Below are 27,754 nucleotides of genomic sequence, written 5' to 3'. Positions count from 1 at the left end.
CTCTGCTTTCAATCAGACTCAGCGCCGGGCCTCTTTTGCTTTGAGGAGCTCCAGCAGTCCCCACGGAGCCCGAACCCGATCCCCGTCCCGCGGGAGAGAGGGAGGAGAGACGGAGGAAAGGCAGCAAAAACAACGAGGGAGGCAGGGGTGAGTTTAGTTACCAACATCTGTCTCTGGTGACTGTTTTGACCATTCGCCGGCTTGGGATTATGAGGTTCTATCTGCATTCTGAGCAGTTTTGAGATATTGAGCTTCAAAGTTTTGTTGTGTCCATAGACTTCTGTAGATAGAACCCTTTTTGTTTTCTAAAAAAAAAAAGTTTCAAATTGTACACAGCTTACAAAAGAAGCATTGCGTAATGTAAATAAATTGTAAAAAAGAATATGTGAATAACTCCATTTTGATAAAAATGTCAGATAGAGCCTTATAATTTTAAGGCGACGCATTGTATGTGGTGATGATTTTCAAAATGAAATCCTGTAAAAGTTTTTTATATATTTTGCACATTTTGCAGGTTAAATAAAAGTCCCTAAAACCCCTACTTTAGAAACCTGATTTATGTAACTGAATGTAGTCTGAATGAAACAATTCACTAAACTAGATACATAAATAGAATTTAAAATAAACAAATAAAACAAATGCATAAATAATAATAAAAAAATTATAATTACATATTTAAATTAAAAAGAATAAAAAAGAATAAAATAAACTAAATATACTGTAATAAAATGAGATTTAAAATAAATTTTATTAGAAAAATCTAAAATAAATAAAAATGAAATTGAAATAATGTGATTATTTAAATAAATAATACAGCTAAAAGTGCAATAATATAGGGAGTATATTACTAATGCTATTACTAATTACTAATGCTTTTACTGTTGCTAATTCTAATAAATGATGCTAATTAAAGAAACAAATGTAACGTATCAGAAACTAAATATTTTCAAATCGTATATGTCACTATTACAGTTTTTCTAGTTTGAATGATGTATTATATTTTACTATTTTGAATTGACATTTTTTATATTAATTTTAGTTTCATTTTTAGTCATTTTGTTTGGTGCTTTGTGCTTTTGGTGATTTTTTTTTTAAAAAAAGGTTTTGTTAAGATTGAATTTATTCTTGTTTTAATCTTAGTTCAGTTTTACCTTCTATTTATTTCCAGTTAATAATTTTGATGCTTCAGTTTATAGTTATTTCAGTTAATTGACAAAGTAACATTTCTCATTTTCATTTGAAGTTTTTTTTTTAATCAAATAATTATTTTTTATTTCATTAAGCTTTATTTAAATTAATGATTTAGACATTGTAATTCTTTACATGAGAGACTTTCTAGTAAACTTATTTATCTATTATTATTGTAGCACTTTGTCTCTTTTCTGGAAAAGCTGCAGCATTGTGGTAAATTTAAGAAGTTTAGTTACTTGATGATGACAAAGTGCACAGATCTTCTTGACTGGGGAGAAGAGTACAGGCTGAACTCTCAGCAGGCCTAAAGCACACCAAACCAGAGCAGCTCCTGCCATGATGAAAGCCAAGTTCAAACTGATGGAAATGAGAATCACCTTAGGGTGTCATAAATTAATAAATGAATTTCTCAGGGTGCCTCCGGGATGTAATTACGTTTGTTTTCTTTCAATTTACGCTGTCATTTGATTTCAGTGCTGGTAAACGTCCCTTTGGTGAGCGAACAATCTCAACCTGTCAGGAACTTTTCCAGGTCAAATTTTTACACCAAAATCAAAAGAAAATGAGAAAAAAAAAAAAACTTTTTTTTTTTTTTTTTTGTTCAATTGAAACATTAATCAATGTTTAAACATTATGTAATATAAAATTAAAAACTTAATTTTTTTTGTCATAATGCCTTTAATAAATTGAATAAAAAAAAAGCAAACAACAAAAAAAAAAACAATGTTTTTTGTTGTTATATGTATATATTATATATCTATACACGATATCTATAGATATATATATATATATATAGATAATAATATATATATTGATATATATTATAATACTAATCATAAGTAAATTGTCAGAAAATAAATGCAAAACTAAAGTGTTTTATCGTAATTGTTTTCACTTTAAAAGTATATATTTTAATTTTACTTTTTTATAATTTTTAATATGATATATTGCTGTATGTAATTTTTTGTTGTTGTATTGCCTTTAATTAATTGAATTTTTTTTTTTTTTAAAAAGCAAACAGCAAAAAAAAAATACAATGTTTTTTGTTGCTTGCTTTTTTTAAAAAATTAAATTAATATATAAATGTATATATGTATATATATATATATAATCATAAGTAAATTGTCAAAAAAAATTGCAAAACTAAAATGTCTGGATGCATTAAAGTAATGTGAAAGGTAATTTTTTATTTATTTTTTCATTTTTGTTTTTAATGATATTTTAGGCAAAATCTTTTTCTTTCTTTTTCTTTTTTTTGTTTTGTCTTGAGATTCATCATACTGTATTTTAGCTTATAGCGTTTGAGACGGTTTCACTCCACATTAGCTGTTCAGTAGTGCATGAACATCAGGGGGACTTTACAGCAAAACCACTTGCATAGATAACCACAGAAATATCAGTGATTATATGGACGGTTTTTAAGTGTAAATACTTGTTCAGATACTTACATCTATAATTGTGGTGTTTTTATATGTTAAACTGTCAGCGTTGATTTCTGTTGCTCTCTTATGGTACATTACAGAAGCTCTGACTCACTATTTTGCACGTCGTGATTTGCTCTGTTCGGCTTCTGGCCAAAGCGCCACTGCCATACTGAGTTAATTCTTACTCAGTGGCTAAGAAACAAACACTTTCTGCTGTGTACAAGAATCAATCATCAGGCTAAAACACTCACTCTATGGCATCTATACATTAGTACATTTGAAGTTTATTCAGAAGTGGATTCTTAAACTTTTGCTTTTCCGTTTGGTTCAGCCAGTCTTGAAATTTTGGTAACATCCTTGAAATAATGATTTTGTGAGGATTTGGTCCCACGTAGTTCAATAATGGATGAGATCCAGATACTAAGGAGTTATTGCACTCACCAAATCCTTGGAAACATATCCTATTAAACAAAGCCGAGCCAACATTATTCATTGGCACTAACGCAAAAAGTCACCCGCCCACACTCTTTTTTATGACCTTGGATGGGCTACAACTTTTTGCCTGTATGTTCACATTAGTGTATTCTGTATTTTTCTGTCTGTCCCAGTATTATATTTTTGTTTATTATTAGGGTTGCAAAAAGGTAGAAAATTTCCAGTACATTTTGGAAATATTCCCAAAATTTTGGAAACTTTCCAGGACTTTTTGGAATATTCCGGGGATTTTTGAAATTTGAAATTTTCCACTCCTTTGCAACCCTTTTATTATATATTTCTTGACATTTTAAATGATCTTTTATTCAGTTTCATTTTAATTTGAGTTTATTTAAGTTGTTATTTCAGTTCTATCAGTTATTGCTTTTCTTTGTAAATATTTGTAAAAAAGTTTTTTTATTAACTTTTATTTTAGTTTTAATTTTAGCATTTTGAGTTTTTTATTTTAGGCTTGTTATCTGTTTTTTTTTTTTTTTTTTTGTTATTATTTTGGTGATTTTAGTATTTAGCTTACATGTATTTATTATAGTTTGTTGCCAAAAAATGTAAAGTATAAATTTATTGTGAGTTTTTGTCATTTTTATTCTTTTTTGTAATACTTCTGCATAACTTCTGTAATATATTTATATTTATTTCAGTATTAGTTTTAGCATTTTTTAATATTAGTTTAAGATCGTTATGTTTGGTCATTTTCAGTATTTTTTTATATTTCGATTTAGCTTTCCATTATATTTATTTCATTTTTAGTTTTAGTTATTTTAGTACTTCAGCTTAAACATTTATTTCCATTAGTTACTAAAGGCAATATTTCTAATTTCGATTTCATTTTTTTTAATCTAAATTTGTTACTATTATACATAGTTTTTGTAATATTTCTGCATAGCTTTAACTTACATGTATTTAAGTATTAGTTTTAGAAATGTTAGTAGTAGTTTAAGATTATGTTTATTTTCTATTCTATATCGATATATATATATATATTATATTAGATATATATATATATATAAAAAAAAAAATATATATATATATATATATATATATATATATATATATATATATGTGAACCTGGACCACAAAACCTGAATAAATAATCTTTCCGTTGATGTATGGTTTATTATGATCGGACAATATTTGGCCAAGATACAACTATTTGAAAATCGGGAATGTGTGGGTGCAAAAAAAATCTAAATACTGAGAAAATTGCCTTTGAAGTTGTTCAAATGAATTCTTAGCAATGCATATTACTTATCAAAAATTAAGTTTTGATATATTTACAGTAGGAACGTTTACAAAATATCTTCATGAACATGATCTTTTACTTAATATCCCTAATGATTGTGGGCATAAAAGAAAAATCTATCATTTTGAACCATACAATGTTTTTTTGGCTATTGCTACAAATGTACCCCAGAGACTTAAGACTGGTTTTGTGCTCCAGGGTCACATATATTTTCTATATAGATTTAATTTATATTAATTTATATTGAATAACTTAAATAAAATAAGTTTTTTTAGTTTTGAATCTAATATTTGGATTACTGAAAATGATTGTTAATAGGTTTATTTTAGTTAACAGCACTGGTGTGTCTGTGTCTGTTGTAGAGGAGGACAGAGGAAACGTCTCTACAGCGCTGTTCCGGGTCGCGTGTTTGTGGCGACTCGTTCTCACTCTGCTCACGGTGAGCGAGAGGTCAGCCTCAGCAAAGGGGACAAGGTCAAAGGTCAGAAGTCTCTTTATGTCGTTCTCTTCAATTTAGCATTAACATTCGAAAATATTTAAGGTTTGTTAAAGCTGTCAAACCCTCTCAGTGTTGAGTGTAGGTGAAGGGGGATTCTGGGAAGGAACAGTGAAGGGCAGAACAAAAAAAAAACATACAGGTACCTGGTTTCCTGCTGAATGTGTAGAAGAGGTACTGCCCCAAACCCAGGAGCAGCATACAGGTACAGCATACCAATCACACCTCAGCTCTCTGTAATATCTCAGATGTGTCTCTTAGATAACAACGAGATACAGTGCAAATAAATGAGCCTTTATTTAAGTCTCAACAGTCTCAAATGTGACCCTGGAGCACAAAAGCAGTCTTAAGTCTCTGGGGTATATTTGTACCAATAGCCAAAAATACATTGTATGGGTCAAAATTATTGATTTTTCTTTTATGCCAAAAATCATTAAGATATTAAGTAAAGATCATGTTCCATAAAGATATTTTGTAAAAATTTCCTACAGTAAATATATAAAAATTTACTTTTTGGAGGAAGTAATATGCATTCTAAAGACTTCATTTGGACAACTTTAAAGGCAATTTTCTCAATATTTAGATTTTTTTGCACCCTCAGATTCCAGATTTTCTATCTTATTTATTCCAGCTGTCAGATGACGTATAAATCTCAATTTCAAAAAATTTACCCTTTGACTGGTTTTGTGGTCCAGGGTCACAATGTCCCTTTGATCCTTCAAAAAGAAATGTATATAGTACCTTGTTGACAGCTCTTATAAAATAGAATAGAAAGAAATATCTGAGTTGATACTATTTGAAAAATACAGAGAAATCCAGTTCTCCTGATCTATGAAAGATGAACGTCTGAGCGCTCGTATTTCTAAATGTGGACTTCTGTTCTACCTAAATGAAGCTATATGTAAGAACTATTGACAAACTGTAATTCTAAAACACAATGGTGAATAATTTCATTTCTTTATGTATCCTTTATGGGTCTTTTCTCGTTTTTGAGGATGTCCCCAAGAGCTTTTCCCCGTGGTGATTTGCCTTCTCACATAATCTCTGCACAGCACACGAATATGCAAAATCACATCAATTTGAATACATCACACTTACACTTACACAGATATACACGCCTACATGTGCTAACAGTCGGACTGTGTGTGTGTGTGTGTGTTTCAGAGAGCCGCAGTGAGAAGGCCAAGAGGAAGCTGTTTCGTCATTACACAGTAGGAACGTACGATGGTCTTGAAGTGCCCAGGTGGGAACAGTATGGAATCTGTATTCAATTGTTATTTGAAGTGTTCTATATTTAATTTTCTTAATGACAAATTTGTATGTGTTTTTTATGTTTTAAGGCAACATTTAACACAGTAATATTATGAAATATTATTACAATTTAAAATAACTGTTTTCTATTTGAATATATTGTTACAATGTAATCTATTCCTGTGATCAAAGCTGAATTTTCAGCATCATTACTCCAGTCTTCAGTGCCACATGATCCTTCAGAAATTATTCTAATATGCTGATTTTCTGCTCAAGAAACATTTCTGATTATTATCAGTGTTGAAAACAGTTGTGCTGCTTCATATTTTTGTGTAAACCATGGTAAATATTTTTTCCAGGATTTTTTGATGAATAGAAAGTTCAAAAGAACTGCATTTATTTGAAATAAAAATCTTTGTAGCATTATAAATGTAATTATTGTCACTTTTGATCAATTTAATATCTGCATCTTTGCTAAGTAAAAGTAATTTAAAAAAAAATCTTAGTGCCCCCAAACTATTAGTTAATATTCCATAATTTCTAAAAAGTTACTGTAGAAATAACAACTCTGTTAAAAACTCGTGTTAAAAACTTAACTGAAATTATTTTAAACCTAAAGTGGTGTCACAGTAGTTCTGTGCTTCTATACTAGAAATGGTTTTTCTAGCTTGGTTGTGTGTGTGTGTGTGTGTGCGTGTGCGTGTGTGTAAGTATAAACTAAACTGTACATGTAGATCCAGTGAAATCTATCCATGGGTTTTGGTCAAATGGATTCACCACAAAAAAGATTAGCGGCTGCTTCCTGTTTCAAATGCTTAATGGCCGGTGCAAAACGCGAGTCTGCCTCCACTAGATGGGTATACTAATGTCACAGGCACTTTCAAAAAATGACACAACAGTGTTTGGATCTGTGGCTCTCATGTGGAATATGAACACATGCGGTGTGAGCCGCTGCTGTCTCTCTGCTGCCGTTCTCTTGTCTCTGATCTGTCTCTCTCTCACGCACCCTGTATCAGCTGAAACAGCTCAGTTTGCAGTGGATTTGTAAAATTGTGTGCATACTTTGTGTTGTGTGTTTGTGCATGTATGCATGGGGGTGTGTGTGTGCGCGTGTCCGTGCACATATACACATGTAAGCTGTCTTGATCATCTGTTGCCATGCAGGCCGAGTGTATCCGCTCGCATCTCTCACCCACTCATCAAAATCCCACAATTTATTGCCGGCTCTGTATGAAAGGAATAGAACACCCAAAAAATGATTTTTATTCAATTTATGAATTCTGTTATTATTTAGGCTACTCACCCTTATATGGGAACAGCTGTGCTGCTTCATAATTTTGTGGAAACCATGATAAAGATTTTTTATGAATAGAAAGTTCAAAAGAACTGCATTTATTTGAAACTTAAATCTTTTGTAACATTATAAATCTTTACTGTCTTTTGATCAATGCAATGTGTCCTTACTGATTATTTACTTTGAAAAATTTTCTTACTACCGCCAAACTTTTGCACTGTAGTCTATATTCTCATTATTCCCCAGTCTTCTGAAGTTATATGATGCTTGGTGTGAGGAACACACTGTATTTAAATCATTTATTAACTGAAAACCTTTTCCCCATCAAAGCTCTGAAATCTCATTTCTGTTTGCGTCATTGAGAAATGCAGCACAGATGTGCTGTGCTACTTTTAAAGACTTTTATGGTGTGTTTCAACCCTTTTTATCAGCATCAAAAATAGACTGTAACCCAGAGATGTCAAGACCAGAAAAACACCATGAAAGTATCATAAAAGCAGTTGAGTCATTATATTACTATATTCCTGCTGCATCTTGTGGCATCCAAGAAAAGGCTTTTGGCATCTTTGACACCAAACCTGCTGTTATAAGAAAAAATGATCAGTGTTAACAATTTAAATTAAGCATTTCAACAGCACAAACACTAGATCATTGCACCAGCATGGGTGTGATTATTAGGGAATGCAGGCATTTTTATATAAATTGTCAAATGCATAAATGTAAATGGTCAATTTTGGTCGGCTCATCATGCAAAGCTATTTGTTTACAACAAAAATATACTGAAACCAGTGTCAGTGACGTCAAACATGCTATGATAGGAAAAATTATCAGTTCATATGAAGCATTATTGTAGCTCAAACAATAAAAAAGTATGTTTGTAATGCAGTGGGTTCCATTCCCAGGCAATGCATGTATTTTTATATAAAATATGTACCCTGAATGCAGTATTAGTCACTCTGGATGAAAGTATCTGCCAAATCCATAAACACATATAAATGTTGAAGTTATATCTGCTTCTCATGCAAAGCTATCAGAAGACTTCATGAGGCCACAGTATATTCCATTTGAGATATGTTTATGGTGTTTCTGGCACTTTTGTCTACAACAAAAACTGTAACCAGAAACCAGAAGCTATCAAGAAGTTTCTTTTGTCATCACTGACATCAAATCTGCCATGATAGAAAAAAAATATCAATTAAAATGAAGCATTCCTGTAGCTCATACAATAGCGCATGATGTTTGCAATGCAAGTCAGTTCCTAGGCAATGCATGCAATGCATTTTCAGTCTGCTCCTGATGCAACACTGTCGTGTGACTTCAGGAGGCCACAGTATATGTGACAAGATGCAATTAAATAAGATTTCCATTGATGTATGGTTTATTAGGATAGGACAATATTTGGCCAAGACACAACTATTTGAAAATCTGGAATGTGAGGGTGCAAAAAAATCAAAATATTGAAAAAATAGCCATTAAACTTGTCCAAATTAAGTTCTCAGCAATGCATATTGCTAATAAAAAAATAAGTTTTGATATATTTACGGTAGGACATTCATAAAATATATTTATGGAACATGATCTTTACTTAATATCCTAATAATTTTTGGCATAAAAGAAAAATTTATATTTTTGACCCATACAATGTATTGTTGGCTATTGCTACAAATATACCCCAGAGACTTAAGACTGCTTTTGTGCTCCAGGGTCACATATTTTATGCTGTTTTTGGCCCTTTATGTCTACAACAAAAACTAACCAGAATCCCGAAGCTGGCAAGAAATTACTTTTGGCACTTTTGGCTTCTGCCTTTAAACCTGTTGCAATAGGAAGATTTAATCATTAAAATTGAGTATTCCTGTATCTCAAACAACAGAGCACAACCTTTGCAATGAAATGGGTTCGATTTCCAGGCAATGCATGCATTTCTACATAAAATATGTACCATTAATGCAATGCAAGACACTTTGGATAAAAGCGTCTGTCAGCTGCATGAATGCAAATGTTAGATTTCTGTCTGCACTTCATGAGTTCAGGAGGCCGCATTATGTCATTTACAGAGCTTAAATATATAGCAGCTCACTGTAGGCTTTCATTACATGGTACAGAGCAGCATGAACGTTCGGCTAAACAACTCCATTCACGTTCCACGTTAGAAAGAGAATCACACAGGTTTGAAACGAGCACAGGATTTTGGTTTTTGAGTGAACTATTCCTTTAAAGCATGTTTCTCTCCCACACTCGTTTCTTTCATTCTCTCCCTTGTCTTTTTTTCACACAACCCCTCCTCGTTCTGTCTCTCTCTGAATGTCGCAGTGACTGAATGTGAGCTCTGTTAAACCCTCCCTTTCTCTCTCTCTCTCTCCCTCCTCCTCCCTCGTTCTTAAGCGTGTAGGGTCTTGCTTTGCTCAGTGTCTCTCTCTCTTTCTCTCTCTCTCTCCTCCTCTCCTCCTCTGGCTGTGCGCGCGCTGAGAGACGAGGGCCGGAGAGGAGGAGGAGGACTCCGAGGAGGGGGGGGACATGGCAATGGGGGGATACGGAGAGAAAGACCTGTCTCTCCCTCTCTCCCTCTCATCCTCATGGCCCTCGCTCGGTCCCCAGAACCGCAGCGTCTGGTTCATTTACAGGTATCGGCTGCTCCGTTTTTTTATTGTCGCTGCGGAGAGAGAGAGAGGGAGAGAGAGAGAGGCAGATGGATGCTCTGAAGAGGTAGCAGACAGACTGTTGAGCGGAATCAATGTTTTCATATACAGTATATAACATCTGTATGTGTGTGTGTGTGTGTGTGTGTGTGTACAGTCTAGTTGTTTATGGTAAATCAGACCCCTCTCTCTCTTACAGTGCTTGTGTGTTTATATGTGTCTATACGTGTGTATTTGAGTCGTGAATGTGCCTGTCATTGTACACACGGCAGCGACACGTCAGAAAACATTTTTTTGCTGTGTGTGTGTGTGTGTGTGTGTGTTAGTGTTGTAAATGAGTTCTTGTGACATGTATTTGTGTTTTTGAGTCATTGAAAGGGTATGAGTCACTATGGGTGTATGTATGTGTGTGTGAAACACAGTACATCATAGAAAGTTGTGCTGCTGCGGGGTTGATCAAATATGGCATGAACGTGTGTGAGTCTTGCTGGCGTATCGTCATTTATGCATCACTATCTTTCCCACTGTCACTGATGTGATATGTAATGCCGTAGGGAGCAGCGTTTAAGTAGGAAAATGCTGCTGCCGGGTTGGATTACAATTCGAGACGGATCAACTTCTAGAAAATGGGCAAAGTTGTCATGTGAGGATTTTGTAAGGATATCATAATTGCAGTAAAAGGAAAGCATTCAGCTCAAGATAAAGGTGTTAAACTCCAACGGTCTTCAGTGGCGAAAACTGAACTTACTGTGGTTTTGCTGATAATCTGAATATTAATTTGTTTGCATGTTGTAATTCTCACATATATGGCATCAACATGTTTTCTTACATTTTTAACTTTTCTTTAGTAGTAGGTTTTGGTTTGGATTAATTTAGCTTTATATAAGTCAGTTAAGTATGTGTTACCACAATATAGTATAGTGATGCATTTGTGAATTTAAACTGTTGGTTGCTCCGTCCGAACTATTTGTCATTTATGCCTCACAATATTTTATTCCAACACAGATGCGATGTGTTGATTCTGTTAAAGATGGCATTTAAGTAGGAAAATGCTGCTGTTGGATTGGTTTACATTTTAGAGATGTAACAACTTGTTGTGAGGATTTGTAGATGGAAACGTAAGAAAAAAAATGTTTAGCTGAAGTTAAAAGGCTTGGGTTTGTCATAAGTGTTTTCTAATTAGTTTTATATAAGTCTGTTAATTAGCTAAGGAAATCTGGGTTTGTATTTGGTTGGAGAAATTCAGATTTTGTTCATTCTAAAATTTTAAACATTTAAACATGTAAACATGTCATCTGCAGTGATTCATAGATTACTGAAAAATTGCAATCTCTGATTACAAATTACATGGTGAAAATTGTAGTCAATAAAGTAATCTTGTCCAGTAATGTGCTCGCCAATTCTGTGGCTCGTCAGTATTTCTGTGCTGTTTCCGTGATGGATCTCCAGGATCATGGGGAACTTAGCAGTATGACTGTTGAAGAAAATAAGGACTGCAGTATCACAACTGATTCAGTTCATAAAAAAGAGACTTAATCAAGTCCTTGTTTTGTAGATTTAGTAAAATGAGAATCTTTTTATCAGCATAGGCAAATGTATGCCTCATTTTAGGACCCAAAGTGTTGGAATACATTATATAAAGGCTGGGTACGGGTTATAAACAGATGTTAAATTTACTTTAATGGTACAGGCTTATGTTCTACTTACATTAAGCAAACTGGCAATTTTATCGTTTTCTCAGCCAAAATGGAATGTTTGAAAAAGGTTTTTAGAATCTAAATGTCTTGCAGTTAATCTGTGTGGTAGTTCTTTAGCAAGTTACTAAGTACTGGCTTTACATTGTGCCTGCCATTGTAGCGTTTGTGTTTTAAGCATCATCGAGCATATGAGAGCATATGTTCATAATAAGAGCTGAGCTGACAGAACACAATGCTAGACCGTAACTGTCATTGTTTTTGCACTGAACTAGAACTGTACTCGTCTGCAAACTCCCATACGCTCACCATGGTAACCATAGTGTCCGCCAAAAATACCATAATTAATTGGCAAATTGCTACTGTAAACCCAACATACTGTATATGACATTTTTCAGAATCATTTCTGTTTTGTGCTTCAGCTAGAGGCTGTGTGTTGGAACATGGAAGCTCATTTCTGATTGGTCCAAGGTAATCAACTGGATTACCGGCCAAAATCAGCAAAAAAATTATTCAAAAATAGCTAGATTTTCCAGTGGATTTAGTGCAATGTTCTTTTATCCAACTTCTTATGGTTGTAGTTTAACTATATATATATATATATATAATATATATATATATATATATTATAATATATACAGTATATATATATCATATATCTATATCTATATATTATATATATATATATTATATTAATATATAATACGTATATATACATATATACGTATATATATATGTATATATAGCTATAGATATATATATATATATATATCAATATATATAATTTAATATTTTTATTTATTCTTTTTTTTTTTTATATTTGGTTGTAATTTTTAAAGTATATAGTCATTTTCTTTCTTGTTGAGGTTGTCCCTTTTATTTTTTATTTTTATATACGTCTGTATGGTTTGTATTTTTTTTTTTCGATTTAAGTACTTTTAGGTGATTTAGTAATGACATTTACACTAGTGTTTCCTTGCCAAATAACTGAATGAAATATTATCTATATATATAGAGACTTTAAATATATATTATATATCTATATATATGTTATATTATTAATTTTTTTTGTATATAGTTTACTTTTCTTTCCATTGGTTATAAGATAGATCATTTATGATTTTAGATTTAATTAACAATAATAACCCTGATTCAGGGTGATATTCTCAAATGACAAGTAATTTCTTAATTGTGAATTTAGGTTGATAAAATAAGCTTAAAGATTTTGCAGATCCAGATTTTTGTTGTTTGTGTAGTAACTGGGATTTTTATTATTTTATTTTAGTTGGTTTATTTATTATTTTATTTTTTCTTCATAGTATTGATAATAGAAGATAATAATTTAGAAATAATTAGGTAATTAATAGTAAGTATCTTTCAATAATCATGTCCTATATATTTTACATCATGTATAAACTGAATGAAATATGAGAAATGTTGCCTTGGGCAACTAACTTGAAAATGAAACGATAAGTTTTTATGTTAGTGATGAGATCTGTGGTTTAATTCGGTGTTTTCAGTGAGCTACATTATCTCTGATCCAAACTTGATCCCATCAGAGGAACTTGTGTGCATCTTCGAGTCTTTCACATGAGCTCCTCTCTTTTCTCTCTGACAGTGACTACATCATAAAAGAGAAAACTGTACTTCTGCAGAAAAAAGACAATTACTGCTTTCGTTTTGTACTCCGAGGGGCCAAAGGTGAGTGGATGTAACATCACTGGTGTGATAACCGAGACGTCAGGCATGACATAGACTGATTCACGTCTGTGATTGGTGGATCTGTGATCTCCAGCCCAGACTCCCTGTTGAGGAGTTCAGCCCAATCCAGCCTTCCCTGCTCTGCAGTACCTCGAGTCTGTCGACGAGGGGGGCGTCGCGTGGAGGTCCGGCCTGCGGATGGGGGACTTCCTGATCGAGGTTAGCCCTGTCATCACCTCCTTTGATGCAACCATGTTTTAGACACTTTTAATGACCCATTAAAATGAGTTTTTAATAGATGGGAGCCCATTGAAATTATAAGCAGAGCCGAATGCTGCATCGAGGAAAAGCCAAAACTCGTTTAGCAGTAATGGTCTCCAGTCTGTGAGGTGTTGAACAAATCGTAACACCTTCACGGAGGTGATAACCCTCAAGGAGATACTTGTTTTACGTACTTTAAGTTGATTCGGGAAGAGAAGATGACGTGGTCTTTTGCTGCCTGTTTGTCGCCTATCCTTGACTGTTGTGTATTGCAAAATATATTTTTATTGATGCATCTCCAGACCCGCAACACCCTAGCAACAGACAGATCTATACCCTTACCAAACATAGTTCCCTGGCTGGTTAGATTTAAGTTTGTGAAATCAATGTTTGAAACATTTTGAATCAAGTCTGATGAGAATGCTTAAGCACACCCACTTGTGTTTTTCTCTCTCTTTCTTTAAAAACTGGGGGGGGGGGGGGGTGCAAAAATCAAATTTCTTCTCTTATATCATTGTTATTTAAGATCTTCATTAGATCTTTCTGAAAGTCACTTCAGTAGAAATAGAAAAGGTAGAATATAATACTTTCAAAGGTAAGGTGTGTAAGATTTTTTAAATTTTAAGGTTTTAAAGCTTTTAACGTCCCGATTTTGACTCACCAAGGATGCATTTTATTATGATGAAACAATTATACAGTTAAACCATTAAAAATTGTGAAATATTATTACTGTTTCAAAATAGTTGTGTGTCTATGTGAATCTCTTGTAAAATATAATTCATGCAGGTGATCAAAAGCAGAATTTTCAGCATCAATTACTCCCAGTGTTCAGTGTCACATGATCTTCAGAAATCATTCTAATATGCTGATTTGCTGCTCGAGAAACATTTCTGCGATTCTTAATCAATGTTGAGGGAACAGATGTGCTGCTATAAATCTTATATATGTGTTGTTGACACAATATGTGTGATACCTTTGATTAGACTTCTTTGAAATGAACAGAAAGTTCAAAAGAACAGCATTTGTTTGAAATACACTGAATCCACCTAGCACTTTGAAAACATTGTAAAAAATGTCTTTTCTGTCACTTTGTGATCAATGTAAACAATCCTTCTTTTAAAAAACCATCCTTTCTTTTAAAAAACGAGTATACTGTGTCCAAACTTTTGAACAGTTATATGTATTAACAATGTATCTTAAGTTTCTAATTGATGGCTGTATTTTAACAGGTGAATTGAATCAATGTAGTAGAGGTGGGTCACAGGACAGGTGGTGAACATGATTCAGCCAGGGCCTCGGAACAGGTCTCCGATGGTGAAGGCGTCATGGTAGCACGAAATCCTGAGAGATGGAGGAATGCCTAAGAAGAAAGGTCAGTCGAGCGGTTTTTGTCTCACTGTCTGGATTTTTGTCTTTCGGGAGTATGAATGAATGGCATTACAGGGCAGTTTTGCGATTTGATTTAACAAGAGCTCTCTCTCCCTTTAGTTTCCCCAGCAGAGCAAACGACTGACCCCGTACCGGCTATAGCTCTGCGCTCCAAATCCATGACGTTCAGAACTGGAGGAGATGGTACAGTCTTACAAACACATAATATACACATAATACGCACCTAATGTAAAACTCTGATATTGTGCATTCAGTTGTCATTGTGGGGGGGAACATAATTTGCTTGTTTGTCTTTTTTTTCTTTTTGTCACACAGTGGAAAAAGGCTGGTGTCATATATTATTTATATATAGGTTTTTTTTATATAAGGAATGTAAATTATAATAATAATAGTATAATTCTAGTATATTATTTTAGAATGAAGATCTGACTAAAACTATCCAGGGCTGCGTTTTCCAAAAGCTTCGTAAGCCTAAGAACTTCGTAAAAACAATCATACGACTGATCTTAATATTACGGTGTCCCTGTTTCCCAAAAGCATCGTAACTTAATCAGTAGCACTGGAAAATCATTTGTAGATCTACGATTGCTCTGGAGTAATTGTAAAGCCCTAAGTGCATCGTAAGAAGACTGATTTTGGCGGTCACCTGCAGATACAATCGTAAAGATTGCACCTTTAAACTTATTCAGTATATAATATAGGGCTAAAGATTTGATTGACTTTTTATTGTACACTTTATTACAAATCTCCAATGACCTCGCTGGACGTGCACGATATATTATATATATATATATATATATATATATATAATATATAGTATATCTATTATATATATATATATATATATATATATATATACATAAAGCATATTACATATTATTATGTAAATTATAATAATATAATATAATATAATATAACTATAATATATAATATCCGAGTTGTCTTATAATAAAATATAATAAAAGGCTATAATATAATATAATATAATATAATATAATATAATATAATATCCGAGTTGTCTGGAACACAGCATTAGGTTAACATTTCAATAAATGAGCATGTTCTAATTATGAGCCATTCTAATAGGTAACATTTCAGCACTTGACAAACAGATATCGATTCCTAAGTAGCACTTAAAACACAGCTACGTGCAATTGCTTAAGTGTATTTTTGGGAAACGCACGTGAAACAATGATGAACAATCGTAAAATGATTTTTAGAAAACGCTCTTAAGCTCTAAGATCAATCGTTATCGGGAAACCCGGCCCAGGATAAATTATATATATTATATATACTGTATATGTGTGTGTGTTTATTTATTAAATTTATTGGCATTTTATGGGAATTGAGCACATTTGTTGGATGTTTTAGTTTCTAATATAATACAGTTCCTTTTTCTTTCTGTCTTTTTTTCTTTTTTTTTTTTTTACAGTATTTGTATTTCACAACCACAATAAATAAATACTACTATAAAATGTGTTTGTTTTTTGGTCATAAAAAATGTTATAATACAAAAACAAAAATTAAAAAAGAGCCTAAACAGGACAAAATGATTTGATCTGATGAAATGATCTTGTTTCTTCTGTTTTAGGAGTGAAATGTATCTTTTGTGACAGGTTTTATGAAATTAACTGTTTAATCCTATAAAAATATTGTGTAGAGTTTAATGCATTCTTTTAGTTGGATAATCTGTCTTCTCAATATAAAATGTTACAAGGTTATTAATGTCCTTCATTAGTTTATCAGTCAGCATCAGTCTAGATTTTAAATAATAAGCATCTGTATGTGGTTTACACGTATTAGTTATGAAATGTGTTTCTTGTCAACGACGGTGAAAACATGTTCTAATGTTTTTATTTGGCTGTCAGTTTTTGTCTTAATTTGTTACCATGACAACTGAAAGTAGACTGCAAACTTGTGAAAAATCCTTGCTGGGTATTGACAGTGTTGATTCTGTGCAAGGGAATAATTTTAAAATAATGATTAAAAAAACTAAACTAAATATGAACTATTACATTGTCACCATAGTGTCCAGTTAAACATGCACTTATAAAACCGTTGCATATTTAATGTTACTCACTTCCTTTTACAGCTGCCTCACCATGGAAAAAGAAACCAGGTGACTTGAATTTTGCATTTATGAGTATGTGAATGTCAGATTTTAAAATGTATACAGGTGATGAAATGAGTATTATGACTGGACCCTCTAGATAGTATGATTATCAGATGAGAGGCATTTAAGAGCAATTGATGAAATCCTAAATGTTTCTCTGGCATGTGTGTTTGTTCCTTATAAGCTTTTAACAGGATCATTATGGTCAGATACATGTGAAGCTGTCTGTGTATCTGTGTGTTCATTTTTTGCATGTGTTTTTCTCTATGCTCCAGATCACACAGAGAGCTCTCAAGCGCCAGAAAAGAAGAAGAAGATGTCTATCAAAATGGCCCTTAGTAAGAAACCCTTCCCTTTGCATTTATTATTTTTCATCTCCTGCTATACATTTGTGTCTATATACACCCGTTTGTATCTCACATTTAATGTAAATTATTTATGTGCACATGGTTTCACCTCCAGTCTTAATAAAAAGACTAAAGGCAAAAATAGGTTTTCATGATTTATTGCATGTTCGTTTTCTCTTATCATTCTCCAGACAAGTTGGACGAGATTCTAGCCGCTGCTCAGCAGACAATTAGCACATCAGACTCTCAGGGTCACAGAGGTCACGGGGGCAAGAAGGAACGAAACAAGGGCTTTAACGCTAATGAGGTAACATCTCTGTTTCATTTTCTCTGTTCTGATTAACATAGCGTTTCAACAGTGTCGAGGAAGCTACTTTTGAAATCAAGTTTAAACTACAGTCAGTATGATGTTTTTTTGTCATTTATCATCAGCATAAACTTTAACAAGCATCTTAAAAAAACAACAGCATGAACAGCAGCATGTAGCTAAATATTTCAGCGTAAAAAAATATAAAAAATGCAGCATGGGGACTTGAATCGGTGCAATGTTCAGAACAAAAAAAAATTCATTTTCACACATGAGAGAGGAGAGCTTGTTTGATTATTGCATCAGCTCGCTCAGCTGTATACTGTAGATGTGTGCACAATAGCATGTGACATCAAAAGCCACTGTTATAAAAAAAATGTAGCTACAAAAATGCTTGAAAAGAGTTATATACACAGCTTTGAAGAAGCTGTTTTGGTGGAATAAAAGGGTTCTTTGTAATTTGATGCTTCTTATGTCCAATTGCATTTGCTAGCCTGATCTTAGCTGTTGCAAAGTCATGTTAGTAAGGCTTTTCACCTGGTAATAAGTGTGAGAGTGACACCACTTCTGTGCTGCAGGTGCTGAAAAAGTACATTTACAAGCAGTTATTGTGTGGAAATAGAATTGTAAGATTGTCTGATGTAGAGCTATATATAATGTGCTAAATATTCCATCCCATCAGTCTTTTCCCTTTTTTACAGCAAACTCTTGAACAATCAGGTGTTGGCGTGATGTCATCAGGGTCTGGGTATGGTTATAACCAAGCCCAGTTTTCATCAGGCCATTCAACTCAACGTGCTATGATGATGCGTCAGAAATCCATGGGTGAGTTTAAATGCAACAAGTGTTGAATCCATCTCTTTTCAGTCCAGTCCACTGTAATTCTAGGTGCAGTTTATGTAACTGTGTTCTCCTGTCCAAAGGAGTGACCGAGGACGAGAGGGTACAGCTCCATCCTCCTACTATGAAGCTGTCTCGTAGTCTTTCTGTGCCTGGACCAGAGGACATCCCCCCTCCACCCGAAACCTCAGCGCCTGAGCCGCCCCTGTCTGCTGGCGGCCACACAGACAGGAGAGCGGCACCAACACATTTTTATGCTGTCCCTCCTCTGCCTCCATCGCACCACCTGCCTCATAGCCAGACACAGCACAGAGTCCCCAACCGCAGGGTAAGAGCTTGATAGTGCTGGTCAAATACTTCAAGAAGTGACATTGCTCATATTCTTTCTTGTCTGTTCCTGAACATATACAGACACAATAAAAGTATTAAAGGAATAGTTCACCCAAAAATGAAAATTAAGTCATGATTTACTCACCCTGTGTTGTTCCTTTTTTGGGACCACACAAAAGAATTTTTTTTTTTGAAGAATATAATGTCAGCTAGTAGATAGCGCTCAGCATCAAACTTTTTAAAAAAAGATACAAAAGTAATCACAGAATGGATCCCATGTGGAAACGTGCCATATATTCCAAGTATTCGGGGGTTATACAGCACGATAAGGTTTAGTGGAAATCAAACTGAAATTTAACATTATTTAATGAATATCCTGACCTTGACCGTTGATGAGACTCTATTAGCGCAGTAGTTCACTCTGACTTGCCCAGAAAAAGCACATGTTATGAAAAATCAGGGTTAATAAAAATGTGTTAATAAAAATAAAAATACCCTCAAAATAATATCTATGTACTTTCTTTACTAAATAGAATGTCTCCAAACTGGAAATCTGTTTGTCATGACAGTCAAAATGACGATTGACAGATGACTGTGATAACTTGTTGCAACAAAGACAACAGATACAGTTACCTCAGAGAAGAAGGTACATGGATTGTATTTAATGACGTGTTTTTATTTATCTTGATTTTTGACTACTTGTGGGCTTCTCCCAGGTGAGTCGGAGTGAACTGCTTCACTAATAGAGTCTCAAGAAGCACAGATTCATGCACAGAGACTAACGGCCTAGGTCAGGCTATTTATTAAATAATATAGTACATTTCAGTTTGTTTTTTTGCCGTATATTTTTTGAATATACAGCATGCACCATATGGGACCATTCGGTGATATTTTTGCACCTTATTTTGAAAGCGTCATGTTGATGGCCTAGTATTATATGGACAAGCACATGGGACATTTTTTTAAAAAAAAATCCCCTTTTGTAGTCCACAAAAAAGAAGGGCATACAGCACTAGAACAACACAAGGGTGAGTAAATCATGAATGAATTTTCATTTTTTGGTTGAACTATACCTTTAAGACTTTGAAATATTGTGTTTGACAGGCTGAAACTGATACCAGCAAGATGGGAGGAGCAAAAATGGGCGGCCTGAGGCGGGGCTATAGCAATGCCACACCTCCCTCTGATGTGGGCCCCAAACAGCCAACCGCACAGCGGAACAAAGCGCCAGCGGTCACCAAGATTGCAGGTCGGCAAGGTGGGAAGGGGCTGTTGGTGAAGCAGCGCAAAGTGGAGGAGACCGGCCGAGAAAAGTTGGAAAAAAATCCAAAGTTCCATTTCGATCCCAACGATTATTGTGAAAGCGCCATCTACCAGCAGCTCTGGGCACAGCAGCCGGGCGAGCAGTGAAGAAACAGAACCGTCTCTCCTGAGAATAAAGAACAAGAAGAAAGAAAAAAATCAAAAAAAACCAATAACACCAACTACCCCCCCACCACAACAACCAAGTATCCCCTCAAAGCTGGAAACACTGGGCAAGAGCACAGCACAGCGGGAACGCGAACGTTTCCGTTCGTGACTCCCGTCGGAGAAGCACCTCCCTCTATTACTCCTCTGAGGAGGACATGTTGGATGAACAGGAGTCTGCTCAGACTTCATTGGAGGCCAACACCTCCGCCTCGATTGCGCTCTTCTAAGTCTATCGATGAGGGATTGATCTCTGGTGATGCCTTAAGCATGCCACCTGCGTTTGGGTTGCCACAGTATGCATCAGCTACACCTCATCAAGCCACTACTTTCATCCACCCAATTGACAGGGAAGGTTCTAGACCCAACAAGCCCACTTGGACTGGCACTGGCGGCTCGTGAGCGAGCGCTGAAAGACGACCGGGAGAACGCGTAGAGAGGGAACGCCACTTCGGTCGGCAGCTGCTGTCTAGCACTGGAGCGTTTCCTTCTGCCGTCTCCTCTCCAAACCAAAAACCTGTTCCTCCCTTCTACATCTACCAATCACACACCTCTCTATACCTTAGTGGTGCCTCTCCAACAACAAGTGGGCCAGTCCCACAAAGTCGCCCCCAGTCCCCTCGGATGCTTCGATTAAGTGGTGGTGGGACAGGGAGCTTGGAATGGAGTGAACAGAATATTGTTGATCGAGAGGAAAGAGGGGCACCAAAGGTGCGGTTTACAGATAATCAAGCCAGTCAGTACCAGTCTCACCTTCAGGACAGAGACAACAGAGTCAATCAGTACCAAACTTACATGCGGGACAGAGAAAGGGAAGGGCACAAGAGGATACCGCCCAAGCCTCCTCCCCGCAGGCCTTCCTTTATAGGCAAGGAGAATGAACTCGGCACGGCTGACAAAAATCCCACTGGTAATTCCCAGGATGATAGAGGAGGACAGAAAATGGGAGAGACTGGGATGGAAAAGGAGAAGGATGCAAAGAGAGGGCAAAATCTAGGGGTTGGAGAGGGTGGCGATGTGATGGTGCTTCCACCTCCTGCTCCATCTATGGATGTGGATGACGAGTTTGTGTTTGCAGAGCCCCTACCTCCCCCTATACAGTTTGCAAACGGAATAGAAATAGACACCCATGGAACAACAGAATATAATCAACAACATCAACAACAGGAGGAGCAGTCAGGATCTCAGCCACCCAAGGAGCAACAGTCTCTGCAAATGCTGTCCAAACCCCTGCAAGACGCCATGTCCCTACCAGACAACACACAAGCTGACTCACAGCAGACACCCATCCATCCTTCTGCTGTGGTGCATCCATTTCTTTTCCCACCATCATCTCTCTCTAATCCCCCCTCCACAGCTGTGTCCCAAAATACCTCCTGCAAACCCGCCCCCAGTCGCAACCCTCTAGCTATTCCCAGCACCCAAACACCAGCCAACCCCAACCTTTACCCTCGCCACAAGCGGGAGACTCTGCCACTTCTAGTCTTACATCTTATGACAGTGAGGTGGCCAATCTGACCCAGTCAGCTCTCTCCCCGTCCCTTCCTTCTCCTCAAATATTCCCTTCATCGAGTTCCCCTTCTGCCCCAACCACCTCATCTGACCCTATGTCGTTGCATCGGCCTCTCCCACTTTTCTACCCACAGCAAGGCCATGCTAAAATTTCTATGTCATATTCCACTGTGGCTTCAACTGCGGCTATAATGACTGTCACCACAACAATGCCTTCGGAAAATACATCAGTTATCGCAGTTGACCGACTTCCTCCGGGAATTAAGGGCCGTGATTGGTCGGGAGGCTGTGGTTGATTCTGGGATTGAGGAACTGGATAGTCATAGCAGCAGTGATCACCACATGGAAAACTTTGGAGAAAGAATAGAACAAGAAGGAGGCAGAGAGAAGGAGAGGGGAGGAAGACGAGGAGAAAGCATGGAGAGTGGGATAGTAGGGGATGGATTCAAAGGAGACCGAAGAGTGTCCCTGGATTCGTCTCTTTCTCACCCTGATAAATTTGCTCAAAAAACACACAAACCGCACATGCATAAATCCAAACCTCCAAACCCGCCACTTGCAAAAACGCACACTCAGAATATGTCAAAATATCACACTCACACAGAAAATGGACGAACTGGACCTCCTCTACAGCGGCAGGCTAGCACCGCTCCCAACATGTACAGGTCAAGGGAAGAGGAGAAGAGCAGAACAGGGAAGAGGGAGGTGATGCTGCAGTGAAGATGCCGGCATTTATGGATCGTCGTCTGAACTCTCCTCTCTCCAATGTTAAGGCCAGCATTATAAATGAACTCAGCAGTAAACTACAACAGCTTGGTGGCTGGCAGGGTCAGGCACCACCATCAAAATCATAGGTGAGACGTCTTGTGAAATCAAAAAGACACTCATGTTCTTACTGAAGAAAAAGTTTGCGAACCCTTTAAGAAATTAATAGATTTCTGCATTCTTTATGTGGTCTAATGTACAGTTATATTTTAAACTATATATCTTTTTCCCTCCAACTGTATCTCAAATGGAGTCTGGGAGTCTGACAGCAGCCAATGCTCCACACAGAGATCTGATCTCACCATCATCCAGTCTGTCTGGAATGACATGAAGAAACAGAACAAACTGAGACAGACTAAATCCAGTAAAACTGCGGAAATGTCTCCAAGATGTTTCAAGAAACCTACCTGTAAAACTATTTTCAAGTGTACCTAGTACAAAGCTGTTAAACGAAAAAAGGATGGTCAAACCAAATGTAGATTTGATTAGTTTAGCAGAAGTTTATTGATGAATAATCTATTTATGACATTATTTTTGAAAGCATCCTCACTTCACAGCATTTAAAAAAAATCACAGTACTGTAGCTTTGCAGGAAAGTTTCTTGAAACATCTTGGAGACGTTGTTCTCCACAATTCTTCTGGATTTAGTCTGTCTCAGTTTGTTCTGTTTTTTCATGTCATTCCAGACAGACTGGATGATGATCAGATCAGATTTCTGTGTGAAGCACTGGCTGTTGTCAGACAGAAATCTCACTGGATGATTACAATTAATGGCAAAAGGAATGTTTGGAAATTTAAACTGATATTTCCTACTGACACACTACAGCAAAAGATAAAAATAAATGGTTTAAATCCATTTTTTGTTGGTAAAACAAAAGTCGCCTGAGACTTTTGCATAGTAGTGTGTGTATATACAGTACATGCATGGTACCTCAAATCATAGCAACCCAACAAGCTTAACCTCTTAAATATTCTTCAGCAACCACATAGCAATCCCTGGCAAACACCCACAACACCCTCAGCATTGTTGTGGCAAATGTTTTCACTGGCAAACACCTCTCTTTCTAGTTTTTTTTGCCATTTTTTCTGATTTAAATGGGCAGTACTGTTAGTTTTCTGCTTTACACACTTTCATTTACTCTTCACAGGTTTCCAAGTGATTCCTCCAGCTGTGTGCCTCTCCTCCCTGTTTCTGTGCCGTCTCTCCAGCGCTCCTTCTCTCCAAACCTTCCCCTTAACTCTTTAACATCTAACTGCCCCTCTGTGGCTCTGAACCCTAAACCCCGTACCTTCGTCTCCTCTTCCTGTAGCGTCTCTAACCCCAGCTTTAACTCCAACCCCAGCGCCACCTCCTCTCAAAGACTGGACACCATCTAATTCTCCGATTTCTTTTCCTCATGGGATTTTGTCCCCTCCGTCGCTGCCCCATGCCCCCCTCTCTCCTCTTTCCCTGGCTCATGCACCCCTCTCTCCTCCATCGTTACCTCATCCACCCATTTCCCCTATATCTCTCTCTCACACACCTCTGTCTCCTTCCTCTGTCTCTTATCCGCCACTTTCTCCATCCTATTCCCCCTATCCCTTGTCTCCAACAGCATCGCTCTAAGTATCGTGGTAAAGCTTCTGAGTTTCAGTTCTCCGGACCAGAGCTACGCCGTTCCGAATCTCATTCGTACACCCATCGTCGTCGAGCTCCCAGTCCCCTCATCTCCGGCTCGGACCACCCACCCCATCATGGACCTCCGCGTCCATCCTCACTCCCTCTCTTTCCATCTGCGCCACTCTATGGCTCTCCATACGAAATACAGCCTCCATTAACCCCCCCGTTGGGAGTCGCCCATCAATATTCAGAGCATTTTTTCCCGCAAACTTCTCCTCTCTTTCCGCTCCCATCACCTGTGGCTCCTCCTAACCCCGTGCTGGTCTCCAGCTCTCTCTCTCCTACCAACTTCCTGTCTGGAGGCTCCTCCCCATCTTGTATGGGTTACCCGCCCTTAACTCCTCCTCCTCCCAATCAGCCTTTTGTATCTAAGCCCCTGTCCTACTGGAGCAAATATGATGTTGCTGATTGGCTGACTTACCTGAATCTGGCAGAGCACCGGGAGCGTTTCCTCGACAATGAGATTGATGGCTCTCACTTGCCGTCTCTGACAAAAGAGGACTTCCTGGATCTGGGCGTGAGTCGGGTCGGACATCGCATGAACATTGAGCGCGCGCGCTTAAGAGACTTACAGACAGGTGAGATAGAAAGATAAGAAAAGGTAGATTTAGATGAACAAGCAAAAAGAACATCAGAAAGCAGTGTTTGTGTTGGGGGGGGGGGGGGTATTGTTTTTTTAAAAACCAAAAAGAAGCCCTTTATATTAGTTTTCCTAAAAATGGTCCACCATTTCATAAAAAATTTAGCTCTGCATGGATAATTCTGCCTGCAGCTTTACTCAACAATAAATAAACATTCTGCCCTTGATGTTTGTATGCTTTAGATGATGTTTATTAAAAGAAGTTAAGTAAGGAAGATTTCATTTGATCACAAAACCAATTTCCTCTCTAGACTGCGACCTTCATGTTTACAGATTTTATTTTGCACTGCCAGTAAGAGATTTGGAAAATATCTATTCATTCCTTATTATTAACCTTTTCCACAATTTAGAGTTATAGTAAAGTATTAAAACTAAGAAATAATTCAAATCCAAACCAATTTCATGACACTACTGAAGGTTTTAATTGTCTCCTTGTTTTTATGTGCACTAAAAACTAAAGTTTAATTTTAGAAATGTAAACGTATGCAAAAGCCTTTAGATTAAAAAAGTCATGAGTGATCAAGTGGACCAAACCTTTGACTAGCAGTGTATATTATATCATAATTTTTATATTCCATTTAAAACCACAAAAATAATTTGAATCAGTTGAATTACAGCTCATTTCTTTCATTAAACCTGCCATTTATTTGAATTTGCAAAACTGACACGTGCCCTATAATTACGTACTGCACACTTATGTAACTTTAATTGCTTTTTGAATGCCAAATTCTTCATCATATTCTGTAGTATATCCAGCACTTTGGTTTTCTTACCTCATGCTCTGCCTCCTTTCTTTTTCTTTCCCCCCTTCCATGTTTTCTAGGCTCTCCTCTGCTTTCTCTGTCTCCACTGTTTCTTCTGAAGGGCAGAACGAACGCATGAGAGATGAGGCGACTCAGAGCTAGAGGAGAGAATTAGAGAGAACCAGTTAGAGGATAGAAAGAAAGAAAGATTGGGGTTAGAAAAAAAGCACTGGGATGAAAGGGACTTCCACTGAAGGACAGAGGTGGGGGGATGATTGCAATGGATAAGCGCTATGAAGTACTCAAAAAAAAAACTCTCGCAGAGTGAAAGCTAAAGTCTTCATGAGCAAATGTTTGTCATCCCTGCTGAAGCCAGATGGCCAAACATCTTCAGCCAGTCAGAGACAGAAAGAAAGTACTACTTTCATGGTTTTTTTTTTTTTTGTTTTGTTTTTTTGGGATGATGAGATCACGAGGTGTAATGAACTTTAGTAATATGATATTATTATATTAATACAAATGAGGCTACTGTGCATATTTTAGCATCATGACGTGCAGGCTTTGATTCATCTGATAAATGATGATTAAAAGTTAACATGAAACCAGAACAACCCATGTTTACTTTATAAAAAACCACATTTTAGTGTGCGTTATTCCAAAGAAAAACAAAAAATGCTTATCAAATGTAATTTTCCTTAATTTACATTTTAACCGCCAGTTCATATTAGACACTTTCCACCATTCAATCGATTTGCAATATTCCTGCCATACATTTTTACCATTGAATGTCTTTTAGATATGTTGGATTATGAAAGTAAAATGGGTTGAAGGACTGTTGCGTGTTGACTTTAAACAGTTAAAAAGTCATCGTAATGCCAATAATACCATATAAGGATTATGTAAGCATTTTAATGCGGTTGACACAGAATCAGTCTTCCAAAGATCAGAACACAATGAAAGGACCCATCGTTTAATTGCTTAAGTGCGCTCTTGTTAACCTACACAAATACATACATGCACACAAAACATGGACAGTGTGTGTGTGTGTGTGTGTTTGCCGGGTGGTGTGGGGGTGTATGGCGGTTCGGTGGTGTTTTTATAGGAGTAAAGCATAACTCCATTTCATTTGAAAATATATTTAAAGAACATAGGAACAAAGGAAATATATAAATATATAATAATAATATGGTATGAAAAAAAAAAAATTTGTGAGTGGTGTGGTATGGAATGTACTTGCAGAATTAAAGTATATATATATCAACTATATATATATATATATATATATATATATATCTATATATATATACTAATATAATATCAGATATTTCTATTGTTCTGTACAATAATTGATGAACTATGATGATACATAAGCTCTGATAAGAGGTTTGAATAAATTATTTCTCTTGTTGAATTTATTCCCATCTCTTTTTTACCATAATTGACAAGAAATTATACAGGGTAAGTTCAACCAAAAAATGGCTTCTCAGTCCATCCGAGAGTTTGTTTCTTTATTTGCTATTTGCACAAAAAGAAATGTAGCATTGCATCACTGCTCATCAATGGATCCTTCTGCAGTGAATGGGGGTTTTTTGTTGCTGTTCCGAATGAGAGTCCAAACATCTGATTAAAACCAAATCACAATAATCCACACCACTCCAGTCCATCAGTTAACAACCTGAGAAGCCAAAAAGCTGCATGTCTGTAAGAAACAAATCCTTGTGATCCTTTTACGGATTTGTTTTAACTTCAAACACCAGTTGCTTACTGGCTTAAATATACTATTATAGTCTATAATCCATAATAACGCTTCCCCCCAGTGGAAAAGTCCATCTTCTGTTGTCTCTCACATCAAAATCCACCCACATATTTGTTTAGAATTATGTTGGACAGTTTTCCCTTGTAAATGGTGCTTGATCGTGTGCATATTTCTCTCCGGATTCAGATGAGACCACTTT

General features: G+C 36.2%; 1 pseudogene; it reads left to right on the top strand.

Annotated features, from left to right (window-relative positions):
* LOC109050371 overlaps window positions 1–26,024 on the top strand; it is a 38,936-nt pseudogene extending 12,912 nt beyond the window's left edge.
* The last annotated feature ends 1,730 nt before the right edge of the window (window positions 26,025–27,754 follow it).

The sequence above is a fragment of the Cyprinus carpio genome, chromosome B24 (genome assembly GCF_018340385.1).
Source record: "Cyprinus carpio isolate SPL01 chromosome B24, ASM1834038v1, whole genome shotgun sequence".
In the NCBI taxonomy this organism is placed as follows: domain Eukaryota; kingdom Metazoa; phylum Chordata; class Actinopteri; order Cypriniformes; family Cyprinidae; genus Cyprinus; species Cyprinus carpio.
This window is presented reverse-complemented; position numbering and strand designations above follow the sequence as displayed.